At 40.7% G+C, this 17,042-nt stretch overlaps 1 protein-coding gene across 5 annotated transcripts in view; it reads right to left on the bottom strand.

The window, feature by feature from the left end:
* The window catches only part of YES1 (YES proto-oncogene 1, Src family tyrosine kinase), a 50,550-nt gene extending 34,774 nt beyond the window's left edge, over positions 1–15,776 (bottom strand). The window contains exon 1 of one of the 5 annotated variants that reach the window (XM_084779704.1): positions 15,660–15,776. The gene's annotated coding sequence lies outside the window, so the exon portion shown is untranslated. Of the gene's footprint in view, positions 1–14,959; positions 15,147–15,366; positions 15,612–15,659 lie in introns of those variants that run through there. The other 4 variants (XM_084779706.1, XM_084779703.1, XM_084779705.1 and 1 more) reach the window with 4 other exon arrangements.
* Positions 15,777–17,042: the final 1,266 nt, after the last annotated feature.

The raw sequence follows: 17,042 nt of genomic DNA, 5'->3' as shown, positions 1-17,042 counted from the left end.
GATTTTCCAGCAATTTGTTGAAAAAGAACATTACTTGTTAATGTTGTTTATTTTAAAAGAAAATTCTAATAGTTCTATTTTTACCAATAATGACCCAGGAGCCAGATGCTGTGGTAAAAACCTGTTAGCTCAGAGAGGCAAAAGCACCCAGCTGATCTTCCTACTTGGCTCATGTCCAGATGAAAAGGCCCACAAAACTCAATAGCTCAGCTCATAGCTCAAGAAGAAAAGGCCAAAACAAAACAAAACAAAACCAACCAACCAACCAACCAAAACCAAAGGCCAAAGGATTGCTAGCTCAATGTTAGTCTGTAGACGGTCATGTGTTCCATGCAATCTTAGAAATCAGCTTTTGAATTTTCATCTTAAGTTAAAAGGGTATTTTTGCTGTTTGGTATTAAAAACAACAAGGGGGCTGGAGAGATGGTTCAGAGGTTAAGAGTACTGGCTATTCTTCAAGAGGTCCTGAGTGCAATTCCCAGCAGCCACATGGTGGTTTACAAGCATCTATAATGAGATCTAGTGCCCTCTTCTGTCATGCAGGAGTACATGCAGGTAGAACATTGTATATATAATAAACACATAAATCCCACTTACTCTTTAATCCCTGTTAGCTGGTTTCTTGCTCCCCCTCTTGACCTAGGATTAACTTTATTAAATCCTGTGTACAGAAAGCTCTTGGATTGAAGGAAAGTGCTAACCACACCACAATCACATGTTTACAATAAACAGAAAGTTCTTGGATTAAAGGTGTGTGTTAGAGCTCAAACAGGGTTTTATAGTTCAATCTTGGGGTTCATAATGGAATCAAATATCCTGCAACAGGTTACTACAGTTCAAACTTGTGTTCTAAATCTCTAAGAGTTGGAGAGATTTACAGCTAAAATCTTTGAGTAGGGAGGTAATAGCCCATACCTTTAATCCTGGCAGAGATGTGTGGAACTCTATAAATTAGTTGTTTTCTAAATTCTAAAGTTACAGTGAACAAGCTGGTGGTGGCACACACTTGTAATCCCACCACCCACTGACAAAACTGAGAAACAGCTCCTAAGTGGTATGCTTGAACACTAGAGAAATCACATACCATATTTATAGATTATTATAAAAACCCTCTACAAGGTTACTAAAAGGCAGCTAATTTCCATAGGGGACAGGAACAAAGAGCAGCTTTTGTGCCTTCCGGTAAGCTCATCTCTGTGCATACAAGCCTAACCAATATTTAACCAGATGATACCCTAATTAGGGATATCATATTTATTGATGAATTGGGAACTGGGGATTCTTCATAAAGCAAAAAGGAGTCTACCAATATTTGTCTGTTGGCTTCTATATACAAACACTTTCATATACAGATAATAAATAATATGAAAATAAATATTCTCGCTTTCAAAAACAAATCTGGACATTTTAAAAGGCATGAAGAACCTTATACTCAGTTCTTGCCAACCATCCTACGGTCAAAGGGTACCCCTTACAAAAATGGATTGGATGCCTTCAAAGGCAGAGTCCTTTGTAGCTTAGCCACAACAGTGGAAGTGGTACCTATCTGAATTCCTTGGTGACTAGGATGTGATAGCAAAGAGGTCTGTGTCTTCCCACACTGAGGAAATAGTTCAGTTGCCTATAATCCCCCTCTCTAAACTACTCACCCCCCCCCCAAAAGAGGCACCTATTAAATTATGGGGATCAATGGAATGGTCACATTGGCTAACACATGGTTCACTGGGTTCATAAACCACTGATGGAATCAAAACTTATGGAAAGCGGCAGCCTATAGGCTGGGAGATGGAATGGCCAATATTAGGAAGGAACCACAATATCATTATGGCTACACTAAGAAGCACTGGATTGTGTACTTCGGGTTTTGTTTTTGTTTGTTTGTTTTGTTTTATTTTATTTTTTTTGGTGGCTTTTTGTTTGTTTTTCAAGACAGGGTTTCTTTGTGTAGCCCTGGCTGTCTTGGACTGGTTTTATAGACTAGGCTGGCCTCAAACCCAGAGCTCTACCTCCTCCTGCCTCCTAAATGCTGGGATTAAAGGTGTGTGCCACCACACCCAGCTGGGAAAATCTTAGTGTTGTTGGTTTTTTTTGTTTTTGTTTTTGTTTTTTTGAGACAGGGTTTCTCTGTGTAGCCTTGGCTGTCCTGGACTCACTTTGTAGACCAGGCTGGCCTTGAACTCACAGCGATCTGCTTGACTCTGCCTCCCAAGTACTGGGATTAAAGGTGTGCGCCACCATGCCCAGCACAATACTGTTGTTTTAACTAATTATCTGCAAACATAGGGATTAAATCTGAAAATCAGCATAACAAACCTGATGAAATGGCTTAAGCAGGTAAAGGCACTTGGCACCAAACCTAAGGACTAAGTTTATCTGGTTCCCCGGGATACATGTGTCCATGTGGAAGAAGGAAAACGAACTCCAAAAAGTTGTCCTCTCATTACCACACACATGGTGTGGCAGATATTTACCTGGGTGTATGTGAACACGAGAAAACACACACACACACACACACACACACACACACACACACACACACACACAGACACGAAAGAAAATTCTTCCAGAGGACTTGGGTTCAATTCCCAGCATCCACATGGCAGCTCACAGATGTCTGTAACTCCAAGATCTGACACCCTGACACCCTCACACAGACATACATGCAGGCAAACACCAATGCACACTAAAAAAAAAAAAAAAAAAAAAAAAAAAAAAAAAAAAAAGAGGCAGGAGACTAGCAAGATGGTTCAGTAATAAAGGTGCTAGCTGCCAAGGCTGACCAACTGGATTCAATTACTGAGAACCGCATAGTAGAAAATAAAGCATCAACTTCCAAGTCTTCTGACCTCCCCAAGCATACTGTGGTACATGTGCTCCCCTCTATAAACTGTAAAAACATTTTATTTTTTTAGGTAGAAAAAGAATTACTAAATCTTTGTTTTGTTTTCAAAGCAGGGTTTCTCTTGTGTATCCCTGGCTGTCCTGGATTCACTTTGTAGACCAGTCTGGCCTCAAGCACAGACATCCTCCTGCCTCTACCTCCCAAGTGCTGGGATTAAAGGTGTGTACCTCTACCACCCAGCTTTTTGTGTTGCTCAGCTGGAATTGCTGAATCTTAAAGCCACTGGAATGGCCATTCACAACCCAAGGGAGGGAATATACTCAACCCCAGACACAACTGTATACAGCACAGCTGACAGCTATAAAAAGCTACTTTATAATCAATCATCCAACTGCCTGTAAAGCATAACAAACATCTATTTAATAAACAGTCTAGAATACTGTCAAGAACTAAAGGTAATTTTTAGTGCCTATATTTATTAGATTTCACTTTTAAGGTCTTGCTTAACTTTTTTGTATCTTGTTTCCATGATTTCTCTACTCCCGATGATGCCCTGGGAATATTTAAAAAGTGTCTTTCAGAACCTTAGAGATGAAATTCATCTGGAACTAAAGACCAGATACTATTTAAAGCTAGATAACTCTTTTTCACTTTTAAGCACTTTTTTTTTCATTTTTATTAAGCATTACACCACATATTACATGTTATAAAATATACTGCATAGCTATCCCATTTCATAAAATCCCACTAATATGATGTCTGGCAATTCTTTTTTTCATTGCCTTAATGAACTTATAAACGTACACAGTGGTCACTTTTGATGAGGAAGCATACACCATTGACTCTAATGTCAAGAAATATTTCAAACCACATCTCTACATAAGATCCTTTTTGTTTTGGTCTGGTTTGGCTTTAAAACAGCCCTTTCAGGCCTGAAACACTCTACATATACCAGAATGACACCAAACTCAGATCTGACTGCCTCTACTCCTTGGTGCTAGGATTAAAGGCCTGCTACACCATACCCAGCATCTACATAGATAAATAAACCAAAACTCCATCCTCAGGCTCTACAGAAGTCACTCTGGCTTGGGTTCCCTTCTGATATGCTCTTCTATTATCTACTTTGTTCTAGCTTTTCTAACAAAAATAACTTCCTCTTACAGAAGTTAAAAGAAAAAAGTTGAAACAGTTATCTATCAGTATTATTCCGTGTTCCTAAGTTATTCTAAAATCATATTTGTTCTCTCATAATAGGTTCAAAATCTCCTCTTCTATCAATAGAACAACAACAAACCCACCTAGCTAACGCAGGAGTAAGGGTTTTCTGAGAAGGTGAGATGATAAGGAGACAGTGAAGTAGGTGAGGGATTCCACTACAAAATCCACCAACCTACCATCCCCATCAAATTCATTGACGTTGCTATTTAAACTATTTATATTTAAACTCTTTGCCATTTAAACTCATAGTAGGACAGTGTGAATATAAATATAAGCCCAAGTTTAGTCTGAACTCTTTTACCACCATAACCAGAAAGTTCTCTTAAGTTTTTCCTATAAAAAGTTGGGTGAGGTTGGAGAGATGGTTCATCGGCCCAAAGCGCTTGCTGCTCTTGCAAGAGTGACTAGCACATGGTTCAAAGCTGTCACTCCAATTCCAGAGGGTCTGATGCCCTCCTCTGATGTCCAAAGGTGCAGGTGCGTGTACTCAAACAATGGACATACACACACACACACACATATGTGTATAACATTTAAATATAAACAAATTAAATATGTAGATACACTAATGAAAAAATATGGGGTACCCTAAGGCTTTTCATTCATTCCTTTAGGTGACATGCTGCCCGTTAGAATCTTAACCGAAAACACTTAACTGGACTTTAATGTTTCCAAAAGTCAAGGGGCATCTTAAAATCCAAATCTGCTTTCCCTAGTGCTCTTAACATAAAACCAAGATGACAAAGCCCTTACCACCAAAGATTCTTTCTAGAATCTGCAAATTACTATTATTTTTCCTTCTTAGTGGTCCTAAATTAGGTTCAAAGATCAAATGCCAAATTAAATTTAACAGATGCTTTATCTTAGGAAGCACGTTCAGAAAATGCTGAGATATAGAAATCTTACATTATAACTAGCTTGCTTCTATAGAAATATTAAAAACCATACTAATTACAGTCATCTGACTGAACTGGGACATGAGAGGCAGAAAATGACAGACAGGAGCCAGAGAGGAAGAGAAGGTGGGTGGCAAGTAGACCAAGAGGGAAGCCATGGACCAAAAGGCCAAGAAGGAGCCAGGAGACCAAGAAGGTGCATAACCAAAATGGCTGAGGAATCTGAAGCTGAGGGAAGGGAGGCTAAGAGTTAGGGTAGGGAGCTGGGTGAGAAATGGTGGGAGGAGCCACAGTTACTGAGTGAAACTGTCCTGGGTTTCTTTGGGATCTGACAATATCTGTGGCCGAGATAACTATGTGTCCACCAAAATTTCACTTTCTCCTGCTATATGAGAAGTTGTTATGAGACGCTAGGATAGGGGGACTATTTTTGCCAGCTCTCCTTTAATCATCTGCTAAGTCCATATGACTTGTTTACATTAATGTAATAAAACAGGAACTGATTATGCTACAGTTTTTAAGAAGTATGATCACAGCCAGGTATAATGGCGCATGCCTGTAATCCCAGAACTCAGGGAGGCAGAGGCAAGTGGATCTCTGTGAGTTCAAGGCCAGCCTGGTTTACTAAAGAGTCCTGGATAGCCACGGCTACACAGAGAAACTCTGTCTCAAAAACCAAAAACAAACACACTCCAAAAAGAAGCATGATCACTAGACATAAACAAAATGCACTCATTGGAAAATGGGTAACTTTGCTCAGGAATAATTACTCTCTAACATTTACATCTCCCTGCCAACTCAAACATCAGTCAAGTTAAACGCTTATTTAAGTTTACGTGAAAAAAGTTAATGTCACTTATTTACATTAGGTCTGCCATACCAAAACAAACAAACAAACAAAACAAACAAGTATAAACAAGAGTCTGTGGCTGCTGCATGAGTTTAGTGAGGTGTTTGTTGATAGATCTGTGATAAGTAGACACTGCCAGCTGCACACTCTACACTCAAAAACACTTCACAAGTTGTAGATTCATTGGAAAACTTTGGGTTAAAACAAAAATCTCAGGTAGCTTACATTCTAGGCTAGAGCTTGCACAATAACAGAGTAAAACCTGTCAATTTTCATGTGAAAACTTTAAGTATGGACAATGATGAATTGCTGAATTTATCTATAAAGGACTTGTTCTGCATATATCCTCCGTGGCATAATAATGTTACAAAGTCTAGCTGGTGCTCCCATTAGAAAACAATGTTCAAGCTTATGAGGGAGGTAAAACTGTACAGTCTCAGCTTAATTCAAAGCATAAAAGGAGCCAAAGAAGACTTCTAAGGTAGTGAAGCAAACTATCAAAATGAGAATTTAATATGTGGCCAAAGTAGCAAAAATTCCATTTAGAGGTTTAGCTGAAAATTTTTTCCAGACAGTGAAGAGTTTGAAGAGCAGTGTGCTTTACAGGGACAAACCATGTGGAAGACAGTAAGAATTAAAATGATGAACCAGTATGAAGAACCCCATTGTTTCCTCCAAATGTAGCTTAACTACTTGGTAAATCTCTAACAATAGGAAATCACCATCCAAAAATTGGGCAAACTAGAAAGCACCTCTTTCTGCAGCATGATCTAAAATATGGCAAAGATTAGGCATGTATAATTTGTTTCAACTAAATCATCTAATTCATAATACAACTTAGACATCAACACAATATTTCATGTTAGCAATATGAGTCAGAGACCCAATTTGAGTTCAAGCTCTATGTGTACATATGTAAGTTTGTTATGTCAGCAGGGCATGGTGGTACACGCCTTTAAACCCAGCCCTGGAAGAGCAGAGGCAGGCGGATCGCTGGAAGTTCGAGGCCAGCCTGGTCTACAAAGTGAGTCTAGGACAGCCAAGATAACACAAAGAAACCCTGTCTTGAAAAAACTTAAAAATAAATAAATAAATAAATACATACATAAAATAAATATGGGGTGGAGAGATGGCTCAGAGGTTAAGAGCACTGGCTGCTCTTCCAAAGGACCTGAGTTCAATTCCCAGCAACCACATGGTGGCTCATAGCCATCTACAATGAGGTCTGGTGTCCTCTTCTGGCAGGAAGGCTCACATTCAGGCATACATAATAAATAAATCTTTAAAAATAAATAAATGAACCAGGCGTGGTGGTGCACGCCTTTAATCCCAGCACTCGGGAGGCAGAGGCAGGTGGATCGCTGTGAGTTCGAGGCCAGCCTGGTCTACAGAGTGAGTCCAGGACAGCCAAGGCTACACAGAGAAACCCTGTCTCGAAAAACCAAAATAAATAAAATAAAAATTAAAAAAAGAATGAATAAATTAAATAAATATGAAAGGGTAAAAGTCAAGAATGGTGGGAGATGTCTCTAATTCCACTACTAGGAAGCAGTAAGCAAAGGCCAGAAGAATGTGACTGAGGCCAGCGTGGGCTACCGAAGCTAGTTCAAGGCCATTCTGGTTGGTTACACTATGAAACAATGAGTACTAACAAACAACAAACATGTATAAATGAAAATTTCTTTTTGCTCCCAATTCAAAAGTATGATTCAACATAGAAGGAAAAGGGTAAGATCCTCCTTTTCTACCACTGTTTCTTATTCCCAAGGAATAAAGGTTTTGATTCAATCCCAGTTATGCTAAATCATGAGTATGCTTCTCTAGGAAATCACACATCCTCTGTTGTTCCAGCTGTAATGAATACCTATGTTCTCCATGATTTCTCTGTATCTGTGGAAACATATTAAAATGTATTAAATATGACAATACCTGGTAAGTATTAGTAACCCAACAAACCTGTCACAGAATAGGCTTTTAATCACTCAATGTCCAAGACACATGGACACTGAATGGATAGGAAATGGAAAAGAACAAAATAAAGAGGAAAGTTATAAACTCTGTATCATGTCAGTCATCTTTTCCCCAAGCCCCTGTCTTATGTTTTGAAGCTCCACTCTGTCCTGCAGGGTTCGGTAGGAGGCAAGTATTAAAAAGTTTACTGAGCAAGTGGGAGAGATTAGCAAAACTTCTTTATTGGGGGTGGGTGGGAGGGGGTTCTTCAAGACAGGTTTCCCTGTGTAGCTAGCCTTGGCTATCCTGGACTCCTATAGACTAGGCTGGCCTGGAACTCAAGAGAGATCCACCTGCATCTGCCTCCCAAGTGCTAGGATTAAAGGCACGGGCCACCACACCTAGCCTTTACAGGATCATTTTTATGGACTACATAGACATCCACCCAGATAGGCTATATTACAATAGGAAAAGATATTCTGGGGAAACCTCCCATTTTCAAAAAAATTGACAAACTGACAACAGAATTAGCTTGCAATTTTAGTCTTTTTCCTAGAAAAATCTATTCTGCAGACCTTCAAAACTTCTAATATCCATGCTCATGTTTCAAATATTAACTCTATGTTTAAGGAAAAAATACCCTTAACAGGCAGTTTACATTTTTGTCAATTAAACAAGCAAGCAAGCAAGGGAAAAACAACAACCACCACCACCCACTAAATTTGGGCCACTAAGATTGTTCAGTGGGTAAAAATTCTTGCAAAGTAAACCTGGTGACCTGAGTTTAATGCCAGAAATCCCTGTAAACGCAGAAAGAGAGAACCCACTCCACAAGGTGCCCCCTGACCTCCAGATACATGCTGTGGTGGGCATGCTTCTTCCCATCATGAATTCATATACACACAATAGCCAAAATCTTTTTAAAAATTAAATCTGAATTTTAATGACAGTAGCTATTTTCCTGTTATAATGTAGCAAAGTCCTCATTTAAACAGCCATGATTATCTGACAACTGGTACCAGAGCTAACTGCTTCAAAGAACATTTAAGAAATCAATTTCCTAATACTATTAACATAAATATGAAGCTTTAAAAAGCTTTGTATTTAATTCTGTCTATGGAAGTGCTATGGAGGCTGAACATCCTAGTTAGAAATATCTGTAATAAATAGAAAACATTAAAGGCAGGCTTCCCGGCTAAAGAGTTCAATCAATTTACTCGAGGCTAAATCTATCTGGTATAAAGAGACATATTAAAAAGTTCACAAGTTATCACCCACTTAACATCATCAAAATCCAAAAACACTATAATGGATTATCACACTACAAACATCTACCAATGTATAAAATGTACAACAGTCACATAATCATAGCCAATTCTATCAAGTGTGAATCCCTAGAAAGCAGCAGGAAGGGTGCAGCATTCTTGTAATAAAAAATTAGCATAATTTTGTCATACCACAGGGTAAGAGTGCATTTAATGAACGGAACAACATTGTATATGCTTAAGAAAATTCATTGCAAAATCTTAGCTCACATTTTTATTGTATTTTAAAAAACATTTCTATGTACCTGAAGCTTAATTTTATTGTAAATTTCAGACATTTTTATAAAATTTTTGTCAAAAATCACAAACGTTAATGGTAGCAAAACACTTTACACATTTACACAACGCTAAAATGGTATTTAGGAACCATTTGATTCAACAACCTCTTACCTAAGAAGTTTACTAAACTGACAAAACTATGGAACTGATCACTGTCACAAGTAGAATCAGGTACATTAATTTTTAAAATGTATTACAAAAGTTCGTCATCTTTTAGTTTTCCTCAGACTGCCACATTTCCTTCTCTGCTCCCTTCCAAATGCCCAACTGCCATTATGTTAAGGTATCCTTATCTATAAAAGACTAATCACATAAGAACAAAGGTTAGTCTTCAATAAATCTGCCTTGGAACAATTCTAAATATTAACTTATATATGTAAATCATCAACTCCACCTCACTCTAACTGCCCCTGAATGCTAAGAAACTGAAAATTATTTGAGAGAGAGAAAGAGTGCTGAAGTAACCCTAAGACTCTCTATACACTGTTAGAAACATAGGCTGAAAACCAGACAATCTTGAAATTTCAGTGGTCAGTACTTTACTTCCTGCACCCCATCCCCCAAAAAAACTCCACAGACGTGTCCCAAGAACTATACATTCCTTTACACACATCACAGGAAATGAGTGCATCTCTTTCCTTTCATCCTAGGGAGAAACAAACCTAAATTATAATAGTGTCAATTTTAGCATAATAAATTACCAAATACATTTCAGTATTTTTTTATAACTTAAGACTTTCTATATTCATTAGAACTGTTTAAAAAAGAAAAAAGAGCTGGATTGATTGTTCTGCCACTAAAGGCTAGGCTCACAACCAAAACATCTAAACTGTAAAAAATACTTCTTTAAAATAAACTTTCCTAAGGACTAGTTTAACTTCAACTATAGTTTTTAGTTTATAATGAAAAACTTTATATAAGCTTTAAAATTCACATTTGCAAGACTTTTAAGTTATTTTATAAAACCTAGAACAAAACTTTTAGAGCAAAAAACCTGACATTTAATTCTAACCTATTAAAAAAAACCCACTGTGCTAATTTAACTAATTTTTGTACAAATATACATAAATTGTTTATTTTACATAACACATAAAATGTTATGGACAAAAGCCCATAGCTGTAGTCATATCCCAAACCACATCTTTGATACAACTCAAGGATTTCTTCTTGGGCTCCTGACATGGCTGATGGGAGATCAATGAATTCAATCCCAGAGCCCACACGGTGAAAGCAGAGAATGGACTCCTGAAGGCTGTCCTCTGACACACACACACACACACACACACACACACACACACACACACTCACACTCTCTCACACACACACGCGCGCGCGCGCTCTCTCTCTCTCTCTCTCACACACACACTCTCACTCACTCTCAATAAATAAATAAATAAATAAACAAACATATAAACAAACAAACATTAAGGTCTTATTAAAAAATTCTTTATTGTATAAAACAGTATAAACAGCCCTTTGCCACTGGAACACTATGTCAACCATAACAGCCACAAAGAAAAATAACTACAATTTTCTAAGAAATGTGCTTTGTCATATGAGCTTGTTAAGTGACCTAATGACTTGATCATGTTCAATTTTCTCTATCTCTTCCCTCCTTAGGGTTATGCAAGTTTGAACTCTATATATTCCCCATCTCAAATTAGTCAAACCCTGAACCACCCAGTACTCCAGGATTAGTAAAAGGAATTGTCCCTCCATTGAGAGTAGACAGCTGTAAAAAGGCAGCATAAGACACTGCATATCATTTCACAGGCAGCAAAATCTGCCCATGGCATCTTCCAGTCTGAAGTTTGCCATACTAGCTGATACTATATCGCATTTTGTTTTCTTCTTTTACCTTTGAGACAAGGTATTACACTAAATGATCTAGGCTGGTCCTGGGTTCCCAACCCTCCCATCTCAGCCTCCTCTCCAGTAGGTGGGGCACACACTACCATACATTGCTAGTACTTGGACTTGTTGAGGCTTATCTTCTCAAATACCAACAGCAAGAAAAAAGAAACTTGGGATTCTACATTCAAAACTCAGACAATGGGATAAGCTATGGGTACCTAGTTCGAGAACTAACCCCTCTTGAGGGTCTTTCACTTTTTGTTAGGGTGGGGGGAAGAGTCCAAAATCAATGTGCACCAGCAATTCAGCCATCCCCCAGATAGTAGCAGTAGTTAGAATGGAATGTGTTACATGCTTCTTGGAACCCAACAGGAGTTACCAAAGTAGGCAAGGAGATGAGGCACTGAGGCTTGTAACTCAGACCATCAGTACATCATGTTATACTCTGTAATCATAGGATTCTCCATCTTGCCTGGAGTATGCTTCCTAATCTTAATGGTAAAGCTCAACTCAGTTCAAGACATGCTGCCATCAAGTCGCTTGGTTCCAAGACAGTAGTAGTGTCGCAGCAGCCACGGATCCCTTGGCATACACTTGCTCAAATGATACTGGCGGCAGCAGCACCAGCTCTTCTCTCTCCATCTCAACTGTTACTATAGTTCCTTTTGCTAAATCTGCCTCTAAGTTTAGACAGGAACTGGATGGCTCATAATCACCCAGCAGCTGCAGCTGAGCAATACTCAGCTAATTGTGGCACTGGAGCAGCTGAAAGAAGAAAAAAGAAAAGATACAGCCTAGTGTAGCTGTACACAAATGGCTGTGCAGGGTATTGTAAGACACCAAGACACTTTAATAGTCTTTAATAGTTTAATAGGAACAGAGTATTTACTTGAAAGAGAAGCAGTTAGATCTTGCTAAAGGACGTGTATTTATAATATAAATCAGTTTAAATGTGAACCAAAGGTGACCTAGCCATGTAGCCCTCTGTACAATGTCTTTACTAAAACTTCCTGTAAATATTCACACAAGGCCAGAATCACAAACATCATCTTTACAACATGGCAAAGTTCCTGTGACATATGAACTTGGCACAGATGCAATCTCTTCTCCAGTGCTCTATTATAACAGAGTAAAGCAACAAAACCAACAGCTAAAACAGCAAGCCACTACACAGAATACAACATCAGACAACCACTTTGCCTCTCTTAAAACACACCACTGTCGTTGCTTTCTTAGACACTATGCAGTTCATAATGTGTAAGTAAAGGAAAAATCACTATATAAAAATCTCATGAGAATATCAAAACCAACAGTGAATTTTTTTTTTTTTTTTAGTCAAAGCATTACTGCTTTGGGGGAAAATAACTTAAAGTCAAGCCTTGTTACATGAATTTTGTCATGGTACCTGATTTTCTAAAAGGTAGGTACCTGATAACAGAACAACATCCATTCAATAAACATTTTTTAAAGATTTATTTTTATTTATTATGTATACAGTGTTCTGCCTGCAGATACACCCTACAGGTCAGAAGAGGACACTGGATCTCATTTGGAAGTGTGTGGTATTTTCAAGGCAGATACATACAAAACTATTACTATGCAGGAAATCTAAACTTGTTAGCAAAGAGTCCAGGAAGTCTCCTGTCAGTCACCAATGATTAAATTTGTTTAATAAAGAAGGAAAAAAAAATAAAGGAGATGACAGGAAACCAAGGTATCCCAAAAATTAAATTATTAATTTAATCTAAGCACCATCTACATTGCATTGCATTCAGGCTTCTTAAAAATATTCTCATGTAAAAAGTAAAAGCCAGGTACAGAAGAAAATATACAAATTTCTGACTTGATAAATTACATTAAGACCAACACCTCCAAGACCCTAAGGTTAAAAACTTTCCTACTGCTACAGAAGTGGGGGCCCAGCTGGGCGTGGCAGTACACGCCTTTAATCCCAGCACTCCAAAGGCAAGAGGCTGGCGGATCTTTGTGAATTCAAGGCCAGCCTGGTCTACAAAGGGAGTTTAGGACAGCCAAGGCTACACAGAGAAAGCCTGTCTCAGAAAACAAGCAAAAAAAAAAGTGGGGGCCCTAATCATGGCAGCCTCCCTCCCTATTTTTATTTTTATGCATATCACTTCCCGGTAGTTCTTTTTAAATAATAGTTTTATCACTTAAACCTGAGCTCCTACACAGCAGAACCTACCAATGCTCTTTAAAAAAAAAAAATCTGCCAGGCTTCTCTCCTAAATAATGGTAATGATGCCCACTGAACTGCCTCATTAGATTAGGAGCTAAAAAAAATTTAATTACCCACCGTAATAAGCTACTTACTCGTAGAACTATGCAAGTTTGAACTACAAATAAACAAGGATTAGTAATATTTCAATTGTCCTAGGACACTGCTTTTCTTTTATTGTATTCTTTTATTTACATATACAATGAAGTAGAATTTTATTTGCAGGGACAATGATTTCTTTTTTGAGAATTTCCTCAACTAAATACAATTTTTGACTACATATTATTATTATCCTTTGGCCATAAGATAAATTTTACACCTATCCCAGGAAGACAGATCAGGGCTATCATTTCACTTTCAGTTGAACAGAAAGGAGTCAATTTTGTGGTTTGTGAAGTCAGCAAAAACTAGCTGCAAAATTAAAGCTATAATAACATTACCGTGGTTATGGCAAAGTACGTATTTTAAGAGCTCTTCTATCTTTTATCCTGGAAACATGGATACAAACGGTCTTGTATTTAAGTTTCAATCAAAGGCAATCGTGTTTTTGTTTTTTCAAAATTAAGACATTGAGATGTCAACTAGCATCTAAATTTTCACTGAGGTTTTGCTGGTGCTGAAAAATAAGATATAGCTAAATACTGACATGGCAAGAAGAAAAAAATATTCCCAATGAATAACTTTCCTACGGTCTGTGTTCTCTCTTGTGCGATGCATATAAGAATTTTGGCTTTTAACTTAACATTCCCTTACCTATCCACTCAAAATGTTTCCAGTTCACAGCCATTGTGCTTGTTAAGGAACTGCCTTAAATTCATGTCACATATGCACACTTAGTAACAGCTTCATTAGTGTGCAACTTAAAATTTTAACAGGATGTTCAAATACACTTTCAATTGTCAAAATACTTTTGGTGCAGTAATTTTACACGATAATGCACGGATATACACCACAGTATCCTGTGAAATCGCTTATGTGAAAACACAGCTGTGGAACACACATACATAAAAAACGACAGAGCTACAGAGTTGTGGTTCTGCTGCAGACTTTTCATTTATTTACTTTGATAACTGTCGATTAGTCATCCCATGGCTGTTTCAATCACTTATGCAAAATAAATAAATAAATAAATAAATAAATAGCCACATCGAAACTACGCGGTGCCCCATTCACTACAGCAGTCCCTGTATACCAGAAACGATATTCCCACTTTCTTAAAACAACTCTTCCCCAAGCCCAACAATGCAAAAGCTAGAAGCGGTTCTCAAGAAGAAAAACACTCAGACTTTTTTTTTCATTAACACACGAGGACAGAGAACCGAAGCCCACCGGTGGCGCGAGTGGCTATGGCACCTTCTAAGTGGCGGCTGAATGTAACATTTCCTAACACGCCCAAACACAAACAAAAGAAAACTTTATCAACACGTCGCGGTTTTCAATCAAACCAAACACAGCCAGCCGCTCACCCACTCGCCCCCGGCGTCTCAGTGCTCGCTCAGGACATACCGGACAGTTGCTGCAGGCAACACAGACCTCCAGCCGCTGGGACCACAAGGGGCCACTCCCCTGCCTCCTGCTCCTCCTCACTCGCGAGGGACCCCACGACCTTTAGGACGCAGGGTTGCAGCCCCGGCCCCGCAACCGGCTGGACCACTGATCCCGCAGAGTCGAGAAAGGCTGGACCGGGCGGGAGCCGAGGCAGGGGACGGGCAGGTAGCGCGCCCGGGAGACACGCCCGCCCGCCGGACCGGGGGAGGGGAGAAGTTTTTCCTCAACTTCCAGACTCCCGGCCGGGCAGGCAGACAGAGCGGCGGCGCCCGGGGAAGCTGGGGAGCGGGAGGGCGGGCGCCGGGGCCTAGAGCCGCCCGGCCGGGTCGGTCGCGCACGCCGCGAGGCCCCCGACGCGAGCTTACCTGCCGTCCGGCCGCACTCGCACGGGTCGCTGCGGGGGAGAAGGCGGACGCCCGCGGGGCCGGGGCCCTTCTCTACCTCCTGCTCCCGGGGCGCCGGGACGCAGCGACGACGGCACGGCCGGCCCCGGGACGCGTTGCTTAAGGAGGCGGCAATCCCCGGGCGCCCGCACCCCGCGGCCTCTCCCTCTCGCTCCCTCTCCTCCCGCCGCCGGCCCCGCCCCTCCGCTCCCGACGGGGGCGGCCGCGCGCGGGGCGGGGGCGGGGGCTGCGGCTACCTGCGCGCGCCCGCTCACCGGAACTCGCGCCCCGCTGCCTGCTTAGTGCGCCTTCCGGCGCGGGAGCTGCGCGCGGGGTCCGCGGGCGGCAGGGAGGCCTGGCCGTGTCACGCCCGCCGGCCCAACATGGCGGCGGGGGCCGGGCGGGCTCCTGAGGGGGCGTGAGGAGGAAGCGGCACGGGCCTGCCCGCCGGTGCGCCGACTACCGCGACGGGCGAAGCGGAGCACGGAGGAGTGTGGGGCTTTGTTTGCTAGGCTGTGTGTGTGTGGGTGGTGGGGGAGTCGGGGTTGGGATTCTTTGGGGAGAGAGTGTTCGTTTCTCAGCATTATGTCTCCGCACACTTTGTCCCTAATAGTAAAATCTTACCCCGACCGCGTGAGACAGCGGGGCGGGGCGGAAGCCTTGGTCCAGGTCCAAAAACGTTCTCGTCTGGCCTCTTTCCGAAGCGGGGATCCTGTCCCTGCCCCAGAAGCTTCCTGTTGACTGTAGGTCGAACCAGCCTTGCCGGGAGGGGAGCCGAAGCTGAGTTGTGTTGGCAGTTCTCCCAGGAATGGTGGCTTTCACTTAGCGTTGGAGAGCATAGTATTTGATCCTAGTACTAGGGACCCCGGACAGGCACCGTGACTCTGCAGACAGCTGTGGAAACTGAGGATAGGGCCTTGAAGTGGAGAAGCTACGACGAAAGGGGTCTTCCTTGCATCTTTTTCTACGTGCCTTGTAGAAAAGGAACGGTTCAGGAGGATCTGGGGGTGAAGATGAGAGTCTTTACTCCCGCTAAAGGCACTCCTGCCTTGTCACACTCTTAATTTCCCTTTTGTATTTCCTCTTTGGTGGGGTTATCCGAAGTATTAATGTGGGACTCTTGGTTTCCTTTGTGGTTTTCAAAAAAGTTCAGAATCATCTTCGGCGTATTCTAAGTAACACCACCAACTATGTCAGTATTCTGATATTCTAGGAACTTGAGTGCATGAAGTTTTTAAAAAGTTTCTTCAAAGAAAGGTATGGGAATCCACACAAACAACTGCATATGATATAGAATGGTGCTTTATTCTGCCATTGACTGGAGCATAAAATTTCTTATATAAATGTATATTTCATTTTTTTTTAAATCTGAAACGTTAGTTACTTGAGCCAAACCTTCCGATATAATAGAAATATATTTATGTCCCTAAACTCTCTGAAATCTCAAAAACAAAACAAACAAAAACCCTTTCCATTTTAATTTAATGTGCTTTGAATTTGTTTTGTGTTTTGTTACTTTGTTTTAGAGACAGGGTCTTGTGTAGCCCAGGCTGGCCTTGAACTTGCTGTGTAGCTGAGGATGACCTTGGACCCCTGCTTCTCCTGCCTCTACCTCTTGGTTGTTGGGGTTACAGGTGGATGCCATCACACACGGTATC

The sequence above is a fragment of the Acomys minous genome, assembly GCF_964271855.1.
Source record: "Acomys minous genome assembly, chromosome: 4".
NCBI lineage: Eukaryota > Metazoa > Chordata > Mammalia > Rodentia > Muridae > Acomys > Acomys minous.
The sequence above is the reverse complement of the archived record's forward strand: the minus strand, read 5'-3'. Positions and strand labels throughout refer to the sequence as shown.